General features: G+C 42.5%; 1 protein-coding gene across 2 annotated transcripts in view; it reads left to right on the forward strand.

Moving 5' to 3' along the window:
• Nucleotides 1-20,452, forward strand: part of col8a2 (collagen, type VIII, alpha 2) — a 93,437-nt gene that overhangs the window by 45,578 nt on the left and 27,407 nt on the right. Inside the window, exon 3 of one of the 2 annotated variants that reach the window (XM_046416774.1) lies at nt 5,702-5,896. The gene's annotated coding sequence lies outside the window, so the exon portion shown is untranslated. Of the gene's footprint in view, nt 1-5,161; nt 5,897-20,452 lie in introns of those variants that run through there. The other variant, XM_046416775.1, reaches the window with a different exon arrangement.

Consider the following 20,452-nt stretch of genomic DNA (forward strand, 5'->3'; position numbering starts at 1 on the left):
TTAGGTAATGGGCTTTAAAATGTTAGCACCACAACATTGCTATCTCATATATCAAGATAATGAGATAATTGAGGCACAAATGTGAAAAACTGTTTGCTATGTCAAGAATGAATGAGATCATTAAGATGTGATCTAGAGATAAAAGTCTTCAACACATTGTGAGCTCTGGGCCTCAGTACATTTGACCTGAAATAAAAAAATGAAACCCCTGTTTCAGCACAAATTTTTCCATTAACTATTGAGGTTTAAGATACCCATGAATGAACTTTGCCCATCCTTGGACCGCAGCACCAGCCCCTCATATCTCAATGGGGTGGAGTTTTTGGATGTGCTGCTGAGATCTCTAAACTGCAGCAGTTGACTTTATTTATTCTAACTTGATTGTTTGGATTTGGGGATTCTGTTGCTCCTGCTGTGAAGGAAATTACTCTCTTGCTTGCTGGTTCTGAAACAGAAAATGGTTTTAAAACTATAACAAAACAAACGTTTCTTTGTCTGTCTTTCTGTTTTGTGAAGGATCCACATTCTCATTGGCCCTGTCAGGGTCAGCTAGCCGAGACAACTCTGTCAATGAGAAGGAGAAGAAAAACAGAATTTGAATCGTTAAATAGCTGGTGGAGTGATGAATTTATCAGCTGAGTACAGATCTCTGGGTGTGTTGCTTTTAATGTTTGCGTGCAAGCATCTTAACAGAAGATTGGCAGGATGGCCAGGAAAATTACGGTTGCAAAGTGCGTCTGTTTTTGTATGCACCTTTGAGATTGTAAATGAAAGACAAAGAGGAATAATTTGGTTGTTTTCTGGTACTCACTAAAAACTCTCATTAAGACCCCAAATCCAGGAGCTTGGCTTTAACACTAAGCACTCCTTTTGGAGTCGCATTGCAGGGTGTTCTGCTCCTGCACGTATCCCTTAACCTTGACTCGTGGTACACTACTGCATATTTGCACACACACACACACACACACACAGACTGCAATGAAATTTCTTGAGTTTGAGATATAGCAGTACGGTTGCACTCTGGAAACAATTACTAGGCAATAATCTTCACATTCTTTCATCCCACCACCAGCTCAGCTGATTAGGATAGCCACTGGTACGCAAGGATAACCTCAAACATACTCACACACACTTGCACATTTAATGTTTCTTCCATACAACAGAGTAGAGTAGGTGTTCTTGCTCCCTCTTTGGTTAGCAACCAGGCTTTTTGTCTTTCTCACACACACACACCTGACACTGGATTCCCAAATGATGATTAATGACCCTAGAAGTCTTTCAGCGGGGACCACCCATGGTCAAGATAACCTGCCACAAATACAGAAGCAGCAAAATACCATTCAGTCGCCACTTTTCTATTTACACATGCTGCGGCATCAGAAAGGTGCACTAGTTCCTGTGGAAACACTTGAAAAATGTGCACTCCCCCCGCTGTCTTCAATCATTTGTGCATGTGGTGGGTGTGTGAAGAAAGTGCAGGGGATTACTTTGCTACCACCATTCAAAATGCACAGCCGTCCTCCTTTTATTCTTTCCTGCAACTCTTCCTCATTTCTCCCTTTCTTTCCTCCTCTTTTCCTCAGTCTCCTCTTGCCCAGTCCATCAGGTGAAAGAATTACCCTGGCTGTCCTCTAATCTCTCCAGAGAGTTTTTCCCAGGGTGGAAACACTGCCATCCTTTTTCTCCCCACTGTCCCCGCCTTCCCCTTTTTATCAGTGTCAAATGATTACCTGGGGGGAAACTGAACTCGGCAACATTATGCATCAGGTTAGCCAGGGGGAGTCCAGCCAAAAACATCTCCTTCTCTATCTGCTCCATCCATTCCTTCTAACTCCCCGCCCCTTTCATGCCCTCCCATCACCTCCCGCCCACACTCTCCATCCCTGTGCCAGCCAAGTGCTGTGGAAAAGCCCCAAGTCCATCTGAGAGGAATTTCCCTGCTGAAATTTATATAAATTTCAGAGGCCTCAAGTTTTATCCACTGCTTATGAAGACCGATACTCCTTTGTCCTTTTAGCATCCACTTTTAGCTTCTTTTCCGTCTGCTTTTCTTCAATGCTTTCTTCTTTCATTTTATCGGACTCCCCTCTCCACACTTCTGCTCTACTCCTCAGCTATGTATCACTCTAAATTCACTTTCCTTTTGCCTTTTTTTTTTGCTTCTCCTTTAAATTCTTCCCTCGCCACCTTTTTTTCACTCCCCTTAACAGCCCTGCGTAGGCACTGCCTGCTGAATGCCAGGCATTCCTTTGTAAGGTTAGAACAGACAAAGGTGGACCACATCACCTGAAAGAAAACGGCCTTTTTGAATCATCACCCGAGGGAAGGAGAGGCTGATAGAAAAGAAAAGAGGGAGTATAAAAGCAGAGGAGAAAAGCTAGAGATGGGAGAGAGGAACACCTGTCCTCTGCTGTCCTCGCATGAACCTTCAACTCTGACCTTCGTTACTCGATATTGATTCCTTGTTTGATTAAAACGGGCTTAACCGAAGGAAAGTGCATTGGGTGTAGGTGCAAACCTTTAATCCATTATTGAAAAGATAGTTTTTGTTCCTTAAGCAAACATATTAGTTTATGCTATCAACTCAATTACAAACCCACAATACTTTACTCAGAGAGTGACCACACATTTGAATTAACAAGGTCATATCACAACCTAAAAGTTAATCCCAGTCAGGCTCACAAACACAAACAACTCCACCCTTCGACACACTCCAACCATTCACACAACCCACTCAACTAACATGCTCCCAAACAAACTCACTCCACCCTAAACACACCACCTTTCAGTAGAACAGACCCCCATGCGTTAACACATAGTGGGCCTATGTTTGGTGCAGCTGGGTGTGGTGTAGGCTTGAGTGTATCGGTGACGCCAGCCTGCCTTTCACGCCTTATTTTTGGGCTTTTGGCGTGCATCAAGGGCAAAGCGGGCGATGTGTGATGCAATGTAACGGTTTTCCAGTGAGTTAACGGCTGCTGTTTGTTTTCACTCTTACTAATGGAATGGAGCGAAGGGGAAAAGTGGAGTGAAAAAAGAGACACTTATGACGACCAGGTGTTTTTCCCCTTTTCTAGGGAATGTTTCACCTTGTAAAAGCAAGCAAGTGGGAGGGCACTTGTGTAGCATGCTGATGAAGTGAATGGTTTGAGGATTTTTCAAGGGGTGTGTGCTGACCAAAGGGTGAGAATGAATGCATGTTGTCTGAGAGTATTAGAGGGTGAGCTGAGATTTCTGAGCAGCTGGAGGCAGAATTCTTCAGTGGAACTGTAGCATAGCCACGGCTGGACGAGGCGTGGGGTTTTTTGTGAGTGATCCTTTATTTCTTGCCACATTTGGCTACAGAAAGCTATTGCTTTTGTGGTAGGGTGTGATCAACAACACGCACATGCATGCTCACGCGGAAACACACACCTAGGGGATGAATGAATGGCAGGCCTGACTACCACACAGGGCTCCTATTGATGACATCATTGCAGGGCATCTGGTCACTCCACCCTTTCCATGTTTTACAGAGCCATTCAGTCAGTTTCAACTGCATCATGACTCTTTCACAGACATGACGCCTATTGCTTATTTTTTAGTGATTACTGAATTTATCTGGCTCCAGTAATGAACAAAATTTTCCCTGTGACTCCGTTGGCACAATCAACACTTGGCCAGTTAATGACCCTCTATCACTATAGTACAGATATCTATAAATAGCTGGAGTTTAAATCAGTTCCTTAAATGCAGTTTAATCATGTTGCTATCTTGACAGAGGTGGAGAAGAGAGCAAAAGACATACACAAAACGCCATCTGCACTGTATGTTTTGCAATAATGACACTCTTCAAACAGCAGAGCCCATTTAATGTGATAAACATTATCCAAATATTCCCTTGTTGAGACAGTGCCGATAATTCTCGCGCAAGGAAAGGCTATGTTCAACCTGACTTTGAGTGTAATGGTTGGTAGATTACACAGTCTGGGGATGTTTATTACTCTTCATGAGCAAAACATGAATGAGAGACGTGTAGCAGGACTGCCAGATTTTGATACTATCTGGAATTTAAGCAGCGATTGAAGCAATCAATCAGTGGATGCTGCAGAAATGACAGGCCTTTGAATAAATCAGTCCCAACTGGCACAACGTGATGATGAATAAAAACCACAAAAAACCTGGACACTGTTTACCTTAATTCTTTCTACCCTGCTCTCTATCCTCTCGTTGCAACATTTCAAGCTCTACAATCCACAATCCCTATCAGATCTCTAACTCAGCCAATGGCTTAGTCCCAGTAGGTCTGTCAGGAAAAGGCTAGGCCAGCTTCCCTCTGGCTCGTCCAATCATGGAGCAGCTTTTTCTTCAAGGTCCACTACCATAGCACAGGGCCAGCTAACACAGTGCCAATTAAACACTGAATGCTAAGCCTGTACTGGCCTCAGTGAACCTCTCCTCTGTTGGACATTACCTACTGAACGATAGGTGTGACTGTAGTCCATCCAGGATGTTCGTTAACATTCAAGGCATGATTTCCAATGACCCATGTTGATGAGAATGTTTGCACTCTCCAGGTTAATGCTTGGCATGTTTTAAATGTTGGGTCTATCTGATACATCTTGTAACAATGAATAGCTGGGCTGTAGGTGCAAAACTGAACTGATATCATTTACTCCTTCAGCGATTAAAGACAAGAGTGTGTTACCATGAAATGGCATCAGGTTTTGGGCAACAGCACAGTTCCCTTCTATGTATTACACTTGTCCAGGTTATGTCATATATAAATATTATTCATTGGCCATTGGAGCTAGAATGCAAGTAAAGAGTTTTGTGGAGGACTTCGGCATTAAATTCTCTGGGTTGTTTCTCGCCATATCTACAGATTGACTTGATTTGATGATTTGATTTGTGTGTTTGTGAGCATGTATGAATAGCAAACTAAATGGCAGAGTGTATTCTGTAAAGGTAAGCTTGTGAAGGAGAGGAGATTAGAGGGTGGCAGAACATGAGCAAGGGACGCCTCCCAGTTCCCCTCTTCTCGTCTCTTTTTCATTCCCTTCCCTCCTCTTCATCCTACCCCACCCCTCTCTGTGCGATCGCTACCCCACCCCATCCTGCTCACTCCCCTCCTTCCTCAGTGCAGCCAGCCACAGACACTTGCTTTTTGTATGTAGGGGTTTAACCCAATGAACAATCCTGTCTGTCTTTCCCAAAATAAGCCAGTGGGAGAGGGATCGCCGAGTGAGCCAGGGAGATTGGAGCAGCGAGGTGCACAGCCCCTGGTTATAAGTCCTGGGGGTGGAAGCTCAGCCTGCTTGGACCCACAGCCTTTAGATCAATATACACTGCCTGCCTGACTGACTTGACTGACTGACTGAGTCTCACTCCACTGTTACTCACTCTCTCTCCCTCTCTGTCCTGTTTCCTCGTTCCTTCCCTCCTACTTTCCACCCTGGAGAGCAAGAGCTCACAGATTGGGAAGGTGCGCCTCAGACCTGCGTCTGGATAGCTTGAAGACGGCACAGAGAGTATTTCTCACTCTTCTCTCACTTGCTCTTTCATCCTCTCATTCACTTTCGCCATCTCTGACAAGAAGCATATGGATGGACTCTTTTCTTTTTTGCTGGAGGCAGAAAAATAAAAGTTAAGCAATTTGAAGTTGAAAATTTCCCTTTTTTTAAACTTTGGTGTGTTTTATTTTTTCTGCATTTGTGAGCAGCACTGGACCAATTCAGGGTGCCAGCTCTTTTTTCGGCTGAATGTTCATTGAATATTTGATGCCTTTGCATCCCATGGGAGACACGCGTGGCTGAAGCAAGGAGGGAGGTAGAAGAGAGACCCACCTGACGCTCACACCTACCACTGCCCTTACCCAGTGCACCGTGCCCTGTCCCGCAACACTGAGGAGAGAAAGGTAAGCCCTACCTGCCCACACATTTCTCTGGCTCCATTAGCATCCTTGCATCCTGTCATCTCTTGTCCTTTTGCATGTGGCTGCAGTGGCTGTGGCCAACAGAAACAGGAGGAGAGAGCAGGGAAGTAAAAATAAAAAACAGACGGTGCAATATCTTAGTCATGGGACCTGCATAATTCTCCTCAGTCCTAAGCTAGCGCACACTTATGGCTTGCAGATTAAAAAGAACAGGTACAGTTTGTTCGCTCAGCTTCAGGCCGGGCATACATACTGAAAGAACAATGTTACAGCATTTGAGTTGTAGCTGTGCACCCTCTGTGGATCTTTGAGGGTCCTGACTCTCTGTAGCCAGAGTAGAAAGTTTTTGTGTTTTCTACCTAATAGACTTGAGATGGTACTGAGCATTGATTTGGTGCTGTGTATGTGAAATTTCAGATGCAGGGCTAAAACAATGTTGATGCATCCATACACATATCTGGAACTTTCGCTGGTGATGTTGAAGTGGGCGTGGTGTGTTCTCAGAGTGTGTATAGAGGTGTGGCATTGTGGTAGTGGGACATGTAGAGTGGGTTTGGCTGAACAACATGTATTCTTATTATCATCTACCATGTGGATAGATCTTGTTTTTGTATATGTGAATGTAGTTGCCACTCATATCTCATGTTCTATCAATCTGCAGAGAGTTCTTGATTATTTGAGAACTTACTGAAGTTCAGATTGTGAGTGGAATGTACCGCAGTGAAGGAATACAGCAAATGGACACATGGTCCTATCATTTTTCCTCTTCTCTTCATCCCTCTGTTGCTTCACTCTGTCCATTCACTGTGACGCCTCTGGCAAGCGATGCTGCATTCCATTGTAACGACATCCCTCCATCGCAAAAGAGAAAGAGGAGAAATAGCCTGACCGACTCTGAGTCCTCAGGTATCCTGCATGAAAAACTAACAGAGACAGAGAGACAGAAAAAGATGAGCAGAAATGAAAACAGAAAAGACCAAGAGGAACACATTAGTGAAGCTTAGAAAACATGCAAAAATGGAGAGGGGATTCCAAAGTGCATACTTTGCTGAGGAGATACATTTTTTGATCACATGTGTTTCAGTGCACCAAATGCAGGCTTTTTTTGCAAAGCAAGGAGGCAGACAGAAGGAGAGCGAGAGACACAGAGAGAGAGAGAGAGTTAGAGGGAGAGAGAGTGAGAGACAGACAGACAAAGAGAGAGAGAGAGAGAGAGAGAGAGGTATAGAGTGAGAGAAAGAGAAACAGAGAGAGAGCGGGGGGAGAGAGTCTGGAAAAGACAGCTTTCTGAAATCCAAAAACATTTGGCAGCATCCCTCTATTTCACTGGCTTAGAAAAGTCAACTGGATATGTACCTGTGTGTGTGTGTGTGTGTGTGTGTGTGTGTGTGTGTGTCTTTGGTGCACATGCAGCTGCACATGCATGCTCTAAGGTGACTGAAATTGTGTGAGTATTAAAATGTGTTTCACAATCTTCAAGGGGAAATGGGTGAATGGATACACACTAAAGCATGAACTCTCCCCCTGAGTTCCTGAGCCTGCAGAGCTGCTGGTGAGCAGCAGCGTCGGCTTTACTGTTCAAAGTCGTATTTCCTCAGAAAGTTCAGGGCCTCTCATATAGATTTACTGGTTTCCAGTCAGTATTCCCACCTCCTCTTGGTTTCTATTAAAATACCTATAGGTCAGGAGATTTATGCACCTCTCTTCTTTTGCCGGCTTGCTGGCCTTCTTCTTGGCATGTATCTCCGTGCTTGGCATGTGCATGATGGCATCATTGTCCTGTAACCATCGCTACCTCATGCCACTGACTGGGATTCTCTGTTCTCCTGTGGGCGGCAACTGGTCACTTACTTTGTCACTGCCAGTTTGTCTGTGTGGTGCATTATTTACCCACAACTTACAGCCTGCAACCAGCTGCCTGTTCAGGCTTTTGATACAAATTGCTGAAGCGTGACCAACCATACACAAGCAACATTCACACTGAAAGTGCAGTGGCACACACAGCATACTTTATGCGCAGTACAAACACCTACATGGATTTAACACTGCTCACACACACAGAAACACATTTCAAACAGATGAACACACTCACGCGGTCTGTTGCCAAGCCGCCTGCTCATATAGTGTGCTGAGAGTCTCACGCCCCACTGCAGTCACTTTATAGACAAGAACATGCTGAAGTTGGTAATAAGCTCTTTCCTTATTTGATACTGTTTGAGGATGTTCTGATGTCAAGGTGAAAGAACAAGGGCTGTCTCTGTAGATCTGTAAGCCTTTTGGTGTGATTTCATATTAATTAGAGCAGCACAACAGAGAGAGAGAGAGAGAGAGAGAGAGAGAGAGAAAGCTCAGATGTAAGTCAGCATGTCTCCTTTATCATTCAGGTGCCTGATCATACTACTAATTGTAAATTCAGTGTTTGCTTAGAAATCTCAGTTACTCAGAGACACATGTGGAGTGGATGCATACCAGCAGTTATTTTCTAAAAGAAGGGCAAGGTTTTTAATTAAAGAAATAGGGTCTCACCGCTCTTGTAAAAAAAACCTACGCTTTGTTGCCACAAGGGGGCAGAATACCAGGCAGTTCGCTGTCCACAGACAAAAACACATGGCATCTTGTAGTGAAGAAAGAACTTGTGGGTTTTCTCAACATCTCTCACAAAACTAATTCCGAACCAAATCACCTCATAACACAGATAATAATCAGTGTTGCTTGTTATTCCTTCTCTAATCATCGTGATTCAGACACATCTTCTCTGACTTAGGGGTTCAGCATTTCAACACATTCCAAGTGAACTTACCCAAAGATCTTTGTTTTGTCTGTAGTCTTCTTTAAGAATGCAAAATCATTTCTTAAACCTTTTAAGTATCACTTTCATATGTGTGATATTTGTATCTTTATACTGTCTAATAGTCCCTTAGTGCGTTTTTGTGTGGGCTTTTGCATGTGTGTATTTTTGTGTGTTAGTGTGCACATGTGCTTCTATTACTCTCAGTCTTGTGCTAGCAGGAAATGAAGGAGGATGCCGCTCATTCTCAAGGAAAAGTAAACACACTTACTCCTTTACTTCCCTGGAGCCCAAACACCTTTAGAACACACACACACACACACACACACACACACACACACACACAGACAAAGTCCCCTGCCTGTGCCTTTTGTTTCATAGGTACTTCAACATGAAGAGGAAAGAGTGTGAAAACAGACCGCTCCTTTAATGGCTTCACCAACAAAGAGTATGTTTTCTTAAGGTGTTTTTTTTTCTTTCAGCCGGAAGACCACGTCTGTAATTTCAACCACATAAACACACTCATAATGTACGTGCACACACTCATCAGAGTGCGATACAAGGCATGCTAACTGGTGCCGTAGATAAACTGAATGAAGAATTGCAGTGAAGGGCGGTGGAAACAGAATACAGACCCTGGTCTTAATCAGAGCCTGGACCAGAATGTTCAAGATTAATAGGCCGGATTTGTTTTTCAGCTAAAAGAGGGAGAAGAAAAAGACAGAGACAGTCGAAGACAGAAACATTTTTCTGTGCAGCTGCGTAGAGATTCGCATCTTGTCTCTCTTTACTTCCTCTTGCCTCATGTGTTTATATTCTCTAAGCTTGTTTGCACATCACTGGTAGTCTTCTTGGCCTGCACACGCAGCTGATATATGTGGAAGTCAGTCAGCTATATGGCAGATAGTGAATCTGCACAAACATATAGCCCTCCAGAGTGGATGTAGCAGCACGTTATTAATCAGGTCCTTGTATTGAAGGACACTGTTTTGGCTCTCAGCTCTGCATGAACCCTAAAAAAACAGAGCAGAGAACAGAAGGAGGAGGAGGAGGAAACCGAGAAACAGTACAAAGTTCTCTATTATTCATATGCTATATTATTATTCATATATTAATATATCAGTTACGTGTATTCAAATAGAATTGAACTCATTTATTTCTCTCTCTCTCTCTTTCTGTCACTCTCTAATTCATTTGTCTGCCTCCCTTGATCTGTGTTTATGCGTCTCCCACTTGCTCTTTCGTTCTCTCATAACTGTGTCTGGACCAGAGGGAGTTTTTCCACTGGGCTGGCAGCAACAGGAGGACAGAGAAAGAGAGACAGGGAGAGCAAGTAGTGGGGAGGCTAAGCAGACGCCCCTTGTTATTTTTCCTCCGCCTCCCGTTGACTCTGTCAGCAGTGCTTCAGTCCTAGCTGGGCCTCCGATCTCTGAGGGGCTTGACAACATGCCCTCTTCAGCTATCAGAAGCAACTTATCACAGGCACGCTTACAGGACCGAAGCAGGAGGAAGTGTCTTTCATTACATTGCTTGTTATTTCCCCCTGTTAACATTCCCTTTTCTTTTGACTTTGTTCTAGTTGTCCCAGCTTCTGTCAACCCTTTCCATAATTTTTTTTTTACTGGTGTAGACTACAAATCCTCTTGAATCAAACCCCTCTTTACAAGACTCAAACTGAAACCCCTCCAGTAAAGCAACTTTGTTCTCCAGTGTCAGACATTGCTTTTAGTCCGTGAGGCCTGAACAACACGGAGTAACCAAGTCATGGACAAAACACACATTGAACAATGCTTTGTGGAGTCAAATCTATATTTTTTCAATAGTGAATAGGAGTCTTTTGGGACAGCAGCTAATGTTTTCAAAGGGAATCCAACAGAAGCAAACAGTAATGAAAGCCTCTTTGCCGAACAACACTGTTGTTCCTAGTTAATGGGATGTGACATTTTGCATTCTGCTGCTGAAGCTTCAATTTACCCTGGTTCACCATGGAATATAAGGAAACAGGCATTGGCTCATGTCTCCAATGCATGTGTATGACCTCGCCACTCAGCAATCCAACATTTTGGGAGAAAAAAAAAAGTTTAATCAACACTGTGCGCAGATTGTTTAATTTTTGCTTGGTTCAGGTAACTGTACAAATGAGCATGAGTGTTCAGTACACAAGGGTATAGGTTTATTTGCCTTTGGTCTTTGACTACCTCTCATTCATTGCCCCTCAGTTCACCGTCTGGCAAAAATTTTGTTTGGGGCTTCCAAAAGCAAAACGTTAGGCCAACTCTTAACAGGGGTCAACTCCTCGGTATAAAACTCACATTATCCCTCTTTTCATCTTGTTACAGACGTACTTCCCAAGCCAACTGTTTATTTTTATTATTTCAGTTCAGATGCAGGATGGATATATCTCTCTCTGATGGGTCGATATTGAGTAAGGGATTGGAAACAGCTCTTCTGAGACCATTTGAAAAGCACCAGACTTTGTTATTGTTCAGTCTGAGCTTGATTTAGACATGTGCGTAGGTGTTCGTAAAAAGAGAGAAGAGACTGGGGTTATTGTGGTGTTATGGTTCCCTCGGAGCGGGATAATAAAAAGCATTTTATTTCACAGAGCCAGATTTTCTGGAATAGGAAATGAATGCTTACTAAGTGATACATGTATTGTACTGCATGCTCACACACACTGGAGTTTTTTCCCCCCCCAATCTTCAGTAGCAGACAGCAACCCAATACCTACAGTCTATCAACAAGTTCTGTTCCTCCATTTACCTCATCGTTAAACTTGCAGCTGTTAAAGCAATAGTTTGACATTTTGAGAAATACGATTATTGGCTTTCTCAAGGAGGGTTAGATGAGAAGATCTTTACCAGTACTTTTAAATCGCCTTAATAAATTTAATAGAATAGCCCCGCACATAACCCCCATAAAATGACAATGTGTAATTTTAACACTTAAAATGTTGTACTAATTAAACATAAACACTATAATGTTAAGTGGTGAGGTTTAGTGGTGCTGGTAGGCTGATTTTTTCAGCCAGATATTTCTATCTGTTTCAGGTCTTTGTGCTATTCTTCTGCTGAGTAAACATATTTCCCAAAATACTGCAAATTTTCTATGCTAATGTACTTCTAAAGCACGTTCAAAATGTTTGATTTTGTATCCCTCTTCGGATGGCTGTCAGCACAAAAATAACGGCAAGAGAAAACAGTTAAGTTGCAGACTGAAGTGAAAAAACAAACAAACAAAAAAGACCTGAAAGATGCTAAAACTTCCCATACAGCTGAGGTTCTTACTGTGGTACAGTCACTAGAACCTAATCCGAGATTTACTAAAAGTCTCTAAAAGCTAACAGTGGGAGGTTATGAAACAAACAATGAGAATAATTTAGAAATATAAAAATCTGTTACTATATAATAATGTAAATACTGCTGAGCATGATATGAAAGGAAAACACTTCAGACTTAAGACATTGATCTCCCTTCACATATAAAACACGTTGTAGCCTTTCAGTACCAGGTGACTACAGGTGTCTCCCACATGGCCACAAACATCTGTGAGGCCTCTTTATTCCAGCCTTAAACAAACTGACACAGTTGTCACTTTCTACCCGGATAAACACCTAAAATTTAGCTTGGCTCATATTATTCCTCAAAGAGATTTAAGACATCTTATCCCCTACAGTGGACCAGCCCAGGCTTTTGACTTATGTCTTTACTTTTTTCTTTCTTTCTTTGTCACACTGTATTATGTATCTTGAAAGCACAGTGGTGATACAATGTTTTTGTGCACTTATATATTTGCCATGGCTCCAGTCCCATGTGAAGACAACATATCTAAAAAATAAAACAAAACAAATCAGACATAACACACAAATTTTCCTGGAGCCAGTACAGTATCCCGTGATTGTTTGATACAGGGTGCTGGTTCTCTCAGACTTTATGTTTAACTGGCCTTGGCTTTGAGACTTAATCCTTTCTGTACAGACTGTGAGCCCATTGAGAAACATGTGTTTCATAACGCAGTGCTCCAAGGCATTATGCAGCGTACAACACAACTAGTCCTTCAAGGCTTTTGTCCTAATCATTTCCTGTAATCAGCAGCAAAGTAGTGAAACTATAAAATGAAAAAAGCGACTTTGTGCTCAATGCAGCTCATTTGAGGTGAGTGCTTGGTGAACATTGCTTTACCGAGTGTATTCTGTATTGTGTGTGTGTGTGTGTGTGTGTGTGTGTGTGTGTGTGTGTGTGTGCACGTGGCCTTAACTACAGTTCTCTTGTTTCTGTTTATCCCTACAATATATGTAATGCTTCCTGGAGTTAGAAAGGAGAGGCAGGGCAGTCTGGCAGCATTTCTAAGTGCTTAAGGAAGCTGTTGAAAAAGAATTATTTTGTTACATGCTCAGAAGACAGGAAGGGTTGTTGTTTTGCCTTAGGAGGGATACAAGCGGAGTACAATTTCATGGGGAAGCTTTAAGGTGCTATACAGTGAAGACTGAGGTAAACAAACACAAGACCACTGTCTGCTTTTCCATCACACATTTACTTAGTTTTGTCAGTCAGCGTGTACTAAAGCAAGTATGAATGAATGTCAACTGCCATTTTAGTAAGTGTGCCCCATCAAGAGACTGTAAAACAGCCATGTATATTCACAGTGATGATACAAAGTATGTTTCTTTAGGTCAAATACAATATTCACCTCCCCCTAATTCGTCCATATGGGTGCAATGTATAAGAGCAAGATTAGAGAGATTAGGGAGCTTCTGTTGGCTGTAGTAACACATCTGTAGTCACATAAAAAAAGCACAGAAGCAAACTGTCTTATTAAAAACTGAAGAAGGTCAAAGATTTACATGGCCTGAGTTAAAACCTGGCTGTCCCATAGACGACAAATTGCAGAATAAGCTGACAGGAAGAAAACATCTTCTACCTGATGTTAACCATACAGGTCTGTAATAGTTTAGACAGTGAAGACTACAACCATTTCTGGTAGGATGTTCTTTGGCCAACCAACAAAATACTTAATTAGGGAGGACTTTGAATCAATTACCTTTCACTTTCATGTGGTTTGTAGATGGCTACATACTCTCCCTCCCCACTTTTCCTCCTCTTTCCTCTGCGAGCCGCCAACAAAAAGCCCTGTTGCATTGCCTCATTCCTAATTTGAACCAGAGAAGTGGTCCTTTCCTAACAGAGGGCCCCGGTCTGCTCTGCGAAGCCCAACAGTCAACCAACCCAACGGAGCCTGAGCTGGAGTGCTCCCAATGCTGGGCAGAAACCACACAAACCCAAGTCTTCCTGACATGTGGTGAAAGTGTGATAGGGATATGGGAAACATCAGGAGGGGTTAGGAAGGAGAGATGGCGATGGATCCATTTGGAAGAGAAACTTCCAAACTTGAAGTAGGACATGATGAAAATGGGGATAGGAGAAAGTGGAGGGGGCGGTATTTGCGGGAAAGAGGCAAGGAGAGGTGAAAGTACAGGAACAGATTTGAGGTAGAAGAAACAGAAAAGAGAAAATAAGCTTGGTCTGAGGAGCACTCAGTTTTTAGCTACCATGTGGCGTCTTTGATCTGGCAGAGGATTTGAATCAGTGTCAACAGAAACATGTAGGGGCCGTCTGTTTGCTCCCAGACACAGATCATTCCTCCATGAATTACTCTGCTTCAGTTCGCCACAGCCTCTTTACTACTCCAATGTTTGTTTACCCTGTCGGGAGCACCCAGACCATTCCTCAAGTTGAGCAACAAGCTCAGTAATACCTCTGAACTCCTGCAATCAGCTAAACTTTCTATGTCGTTAATCTCTGGAGGAAACAGAAATCTGGGTAGTTTTCTAGATTTAAGATATTTGAGTCTAACAGTGCTGCCTTTATATTCTGTACTTTATTCAGTAACGGAGTTGTTTCTCATGTAGTCTTTATATGCAGGACCCATTCACTCTATTCCAGTCACTGTTGTCGATCACAGGGATGAAGCATGTTCTGTATCCTTCATAGTCTTGATGGAAGAGGGAGGGGGAAGAAGACAAGGTTGGAAACATGTCTGCCAAATCGTTACATTGTGAGGATATGTCTTGGATGCTGTGTCCTTGCCACATGACAGTCTACTGATTCAAACCTCATGTTGGGAGCAATGAGAGAGTGAAAAGGAAGTTGAGTTAGTGGCTTGTTCATGATGAGACTGCAAAAAATCTATCTACAGAAACTAGCATCAATAGCCTCAAGACATCTTCTTTTTCTAAGCTGTACTTATCAATATTTTATCATGAACAATGAGTCAAATGACTATGTGTAATGTCAAAGTGTTCATTTGAAGTGATGCAGCCATGGGAACCTGCAGTTTTTCTTAGCAGTACATGGCTTATTAGCATCTTTCAGCTCATTCTTCTGTTTTTATGGATCAGAAATGGTTTGGGTTCAGTTGTACTGCTCTCTTCTGTTGATTTCAGTAAGAAAGCTCAAATTAATCAGCCATGGGCTACTTGTCCACAACTAGTTGGTGAATACAGTAGAGCATTTAGTCACTAAAGATATTTTCTCAAGAGCTAATGAAGATGAAAATACGTCCTAAGACTAGACTTACATTCACCAGGTGATCCGAATCAAATATGAATACTAATGTTGCTCTGTATCTGCTGGATGTGCAAAACTCTAAGCATTTGCTTACTGTGTGATGTTTACAAAAGTAAAAGATTCGAAAACAGATGTGTTACATCTTTGTTGTGATATAACCTTTTCTGTAAAAAACGATGGTGTCATCAGGATGGCTTGAGTTTGAAAACTTTTAACAGAAAGAAGAGGCCACTTACCATTTACCAGCCAGGAGCAGTCTAACAGAGAACCAGAATGCACTTGCCTCTACTGCATTGATCTTAGCTATTCTTTTCCTTTCAAAACTGCTCCAAAAAGTGTATGGAAATGCAATCCCAAATCACAGGACCTTTAATAATACTGTATATTTTACAATGTTACAATATATCTCTATGCACGACTGCAGTAAATGGGCCTTTCCCTTCCAAAGCTCAATCCTCATACAGTTTGATTTTCATTAGAGGAAATATAGAAAAATGCCCAGAGTGCACAAGTTTTCATTTTTTTTAAAAAAACTCTGAAACCAGCTAGGAGGATGGCATGTAGAGATACAGAAATTAAGTTTCAGCTTTGAACCTTGTCAATGGTTGCTCTGTATGCAGCATAAAAACAGACATCTGTGTTGGAAATGTGTTGGAAATTTTAAAAATATAACAAACATAAGGAGAACCATAGATCTCTGTCCTTAATCTCTCTCTCAGGGAGTGGGTCAGTCAGGACATCTTGTCTTGAGGGATGCCAAGGAAGGCCAGCAGAGACGAGCTAGGTGCAACGAAGCAGGGAATTGCATGAAAAGGCATTCACTCTCACCAGGGGAGAATGACAAATCCAGAACCCATCAACACTTGGGGGGGGGTATTTGCAGAGACCCCCTCCAGGTTAGCAGAGTACACATTAACAGTGCCCTAATGAATTGAGGGCCTTTCCCTGGTGCATTGTAGGCATGTTAGATCCGAAAACCAGGTTTGCTGACATTTTTCTCTGTATTGTGTTTCTTTCTGTTCCCATTTGTAATTCTGTTGATCACAAAAGATTTGTTGTTTCCCCTGGAGTTTTTCTTGTTGAAAGGAATTTCCCAGTGAGCACGTGGGAAGTGCTGAAAGTCAGGTTGTCTTAAGACAGAGCTCTTCCCACAGACGGATAAAACTCCTGTTGAGCTAAGATACAGGACTACAAGTGCTCCTGATACTACAGGAGAAAAATCTTTCACTTTGAGACATTTGATTTTCACCAGTCGAATAGCAATGGTTATGTGAACAGTATATGAAGACCCAGACCTTAACCATAGAGTAGGTGTGAGCAGATGTTCTAGAAAGTGACAGTTGGCATTAACACATTCATCCAAGATGTTATCTGTTGTTAAGAAAGTGGGAATGATAGTTCAAGAATCTGAGTGGCACTTTTGTTAGTGAGCAAGCAGACATTATTTTGTGGATGTCTCGTTTGAAGATAGCTCCTAAATGCATTACTATTAGCTACAAGCATACACCTAGATACATATTAAAGACTGCCTGCAGGGGAACTATGGGGACCAAAACTCAACAAAACAGAAACTGAGTTGCTCACATCTCATTGCTGCTTTCCTTCTTGATCAGTCATATATGTCAAACAAATGAGAGAAGAGTGTCGAGGAATGCACCTCACATAGTCTGCATCTATTAATCTGCAAATCTCCTCCTTGTGACACGCCATTGTCCCTCCCATTACCCTGCTATCAATACAATTATTCAGAGAGGAGGGGGGGGGGGGAAGAAAAGCATTAGTTGTAATGGTGCCAAAGTCCAAAATTGTCCAAATAGTTCTCAACCCAGCCAGACACAACAGCATATTCACAGTCTCTGCCTTTGCGTGGACTCAATTCAGTCCGGCACACTTTGATTCTGTCTTCTGCCTTGTCCTTTAGCAATTCTGGCATTTTGCTAAGATGCTGCCTACATGTTTTTTTCTGTCTATTGTCAAGAGATGGCATGACAGCACAGTTGTCTTGTTCCTGTTCCAAGGCCTGTTCTTCAAGTAGAAGCTGAAACTTTGTATCTCCTCTCTGGTCTGCATATTCTAAGCATCAGAGAGGCAGAGGTGCCGTCATGCCTCATCTGTTACCTCAGATGCACTTCATCCTATGTCCTCCCGGCATTGTCTCTTCCTGCGTTTCTCTATCGGTCTGTCATTCACTCCATAGACAGCATCTGGAATGTGTCTGCAGTCACTCTCAGTGTATTGTTCTGCAACAAGAGGGAAGTTCAGACAGTTACACAAAGTGTCTAAAGTGGGTGGGAGCATTTGCAGAGCTACAGACAGGCAGACCAAGTAATGGACGGTGATGTTTGTTAGCTGAGAAAATCATCTGATCTACAAGTATAGAAATTGAGAATGACCAGGAATGGACCATTTCCCCAAAAGTGTCTGAGAACAAAAACCATCTTTGTTCTGTTGACTTATGACCCTTTTGGAAACCCACTTTTAAACCCAGATGGAAGGGTTTTGTTTCCACTATCAGTCTAGACTGTGTTTTCACATCTGTACTCGTGCGATAAGCAAATTGTAGCAATTACCTTATGAGTGTGAGAGGGCAATTGTATTTTTCCTCATGGTTTGGATAATGTAACAGAGGCAGCAAGGGGGTGAAACACATAAGCAAAAAAGAGTGTGACCACTGTTGGAGATGTGGTGAACATGAATAGGTAGGATCTAGGTGGAGGTGGAGAGCCAGGCGGGAGGGGGTGGTGGGGGGTGGGAGGGTGTTGGATGGGGGGGTGAAAGAAATTTGGCATTGCTGATGGAAATGGGGTCTGGAGCCTGCACACATTTGTGCATAAACACATACATAAGCACACACAGAGGACAGACACCAGCACCTATCATTCAAATGGCATTTTAAGGGCCATTTAAGTCATTCCAATAAAAACTGCAGCAGTTATAATAGGTTGTCCAGGGGAGACAGAGGGAGAGACAGTTATGGCATGTGCAGGCTGAAGGGGTAGTAGAAAGAAAATGCAGGAAAAGTAAGTCAGACAGTGTTTGTTTTTAAGTCTGCACTTTGAATCTTTTTCAGGGAGGCAAGTTCTCCAGTCTGGGAAAGTGATTTACTGATAGCAGAGAGATGTGATGAGTTTATATTCCTGCCAGTCTCAGTAATCAGTTTTGTCCTTCCCTTATCAGAACTTGTGATATTTCTCACCAGTGTAGTTCTGTAGGCTAGACACTAATGCAGCTTCTACACTGACCCCATGTTGAAAACTTGTCATCAGAAAACATTTAAAAAAACATAATTTCCTATATTAACGTCTAATTTTGACCCTGTAATGCATTTTACTGTCTTGCGGTCATCCTAATACTGATCTGCTTACCCTAATGAGCTATCCATCACTTACTGTTGTTTCATTGAGTTGCTCCCGACTCTCAGACGGCCTTCAGATGACAACCTCCTTCGAAAATGTGACAGACCAGACCAACATGTAACAGGAAAGTAGGGAGGGAGTTTATCTGTCTGCCTCATGACCTTAAATCTTCATCCAAGGCCAACAACTGCATATGAGGCGTTGCATTCCACCGACTGTTATTTCGGCATTATGTCTATTTGCACTGTTCTCATCTGAGGGGCTGTGAAAAGCCGTCTAAACACAGTTCTCTCATACCAAGCGATCTTGGCCAGTGTTAGCATAGCCGAGTGAGCGCAAATATGGGGCAGGATAATGAAGACGTAGGATAATCAGCACTAGACATAATTTTGTCTGTGGTGCATGTTCACAGCAATAATCCCCCACATAAAATTGTCTTCATAGCGAGAATTTTTTTGTGAAAAAAACATGCCTTTTGTAATTTGGGTAAACTTTAAACAGCCATACTTTGCTGGAGTTATACTGACAATGGTCTGCTGGTTGCTTTTTGCAACATATTGCAACCTCGGTTTATTCTTCTCCTCCATTTGCCTCACACAGTCCTGCATGATGCATATGCACACCTAAACATATATGTACACCTATATCCGCATATGCATACCCACACTCACGAAAATGTTCTGAGGTCTGAGCATCAGAACATTTTTACAGACCATTCACAAGCCATTACCTCAGATTTACAGAACACATTAAGCTGGTCTCCTTTACACTCACTTACCACAACATGCACCACCTCCTCTTCCAACGCATGTAAAGTTTTCTTAAACTTATGTTTGAACATGAGTCTCTGTCTCCTGTCCCCATCCCTTTTTGTTTTGAATTTTTTTTTCTTTAAAAACATACACACACAAAGAGTGTTGTGGGTTTCACTCCTACCTCTCCAAACCTAAGTAAACACACTGGCTTCCAAACCATACAGAGTCACGCTAAAGAGACGAGTCAGACAGGACCCAGGTTTATGCTTTCTCAGCAGTGGATGAGTGATTTGAAAGGAAAGAGGGGTTTTGTGGGCAATTTATATACGCAGCACTTTAAGTCATTTCAGGGTCACTTGTGGGCTGCAGTTCTTTTGGGTCTGGATGGACCACCATATCTCTGTTTGATGGTCTCCTATCACACTTGCTCTGTAAGTTTTTCAACAGAATTTCACACTTCAAGAGGGGTAGTGGAAGATAGATGTTTGCAAGTGCAGATAATAGAAAAGACTGGGCATACAATCCCTTACCACTGAGTACTATGTACCCTTAGAGCACATTTGGTTGATGATACTCTTAACACTTCCCTCCCTTGTGCACTGCCCACTAGCATGGTGTTGCTCAACTGGAAATCGATGGCACAAGTCATCCATGTGGTTGCATTTTGTATCTTGTGCCAGTTTCAGTGGGAGTGATACAGAGACCTCCAAGGGGATTAAAACAACGACATCTCACAGTCAGGAAAACTGGTTGCATATTTCCAGCTACTGCAGCAATAAACACGTTCACACAGAGACACATGCTGATACACAGAGAGACCCATGGGTGTAACTATCAAACTGGTTAAATCCAGGGGAATGGTAGAATGGACAGGCACTGAAAAGACATTAAAATTATTAATTGTATGGTGAGACAGAGGGAGAGAAAGTATGACATGTGCTGGGCCCATGACAAGTGCAGTGGTGGAATGTCCTGGGGTGTTTGTCTCTCCACACCTGTGGAACTAATAGTGAGCCACTGAAGTCAGATGTCCTATGAAAATATTTAGTGGAATGAGAGAGAGAGCTGGTGGG

The sequence above is a fragment of the Scatophagus argus genome, chromosome 17 (assembly GCF_020382885.2).
Source record: "Scatophagus argus isolate fScaArg1 chromosome 17, fScaArg1.pri, whole genome shotgun sequence".
Lineage (NCBI taxonomy): Eukaryota > Metazoa > Chordata > Actinopteri > Scatophagidae > Scatophagus > Scatophagus argus.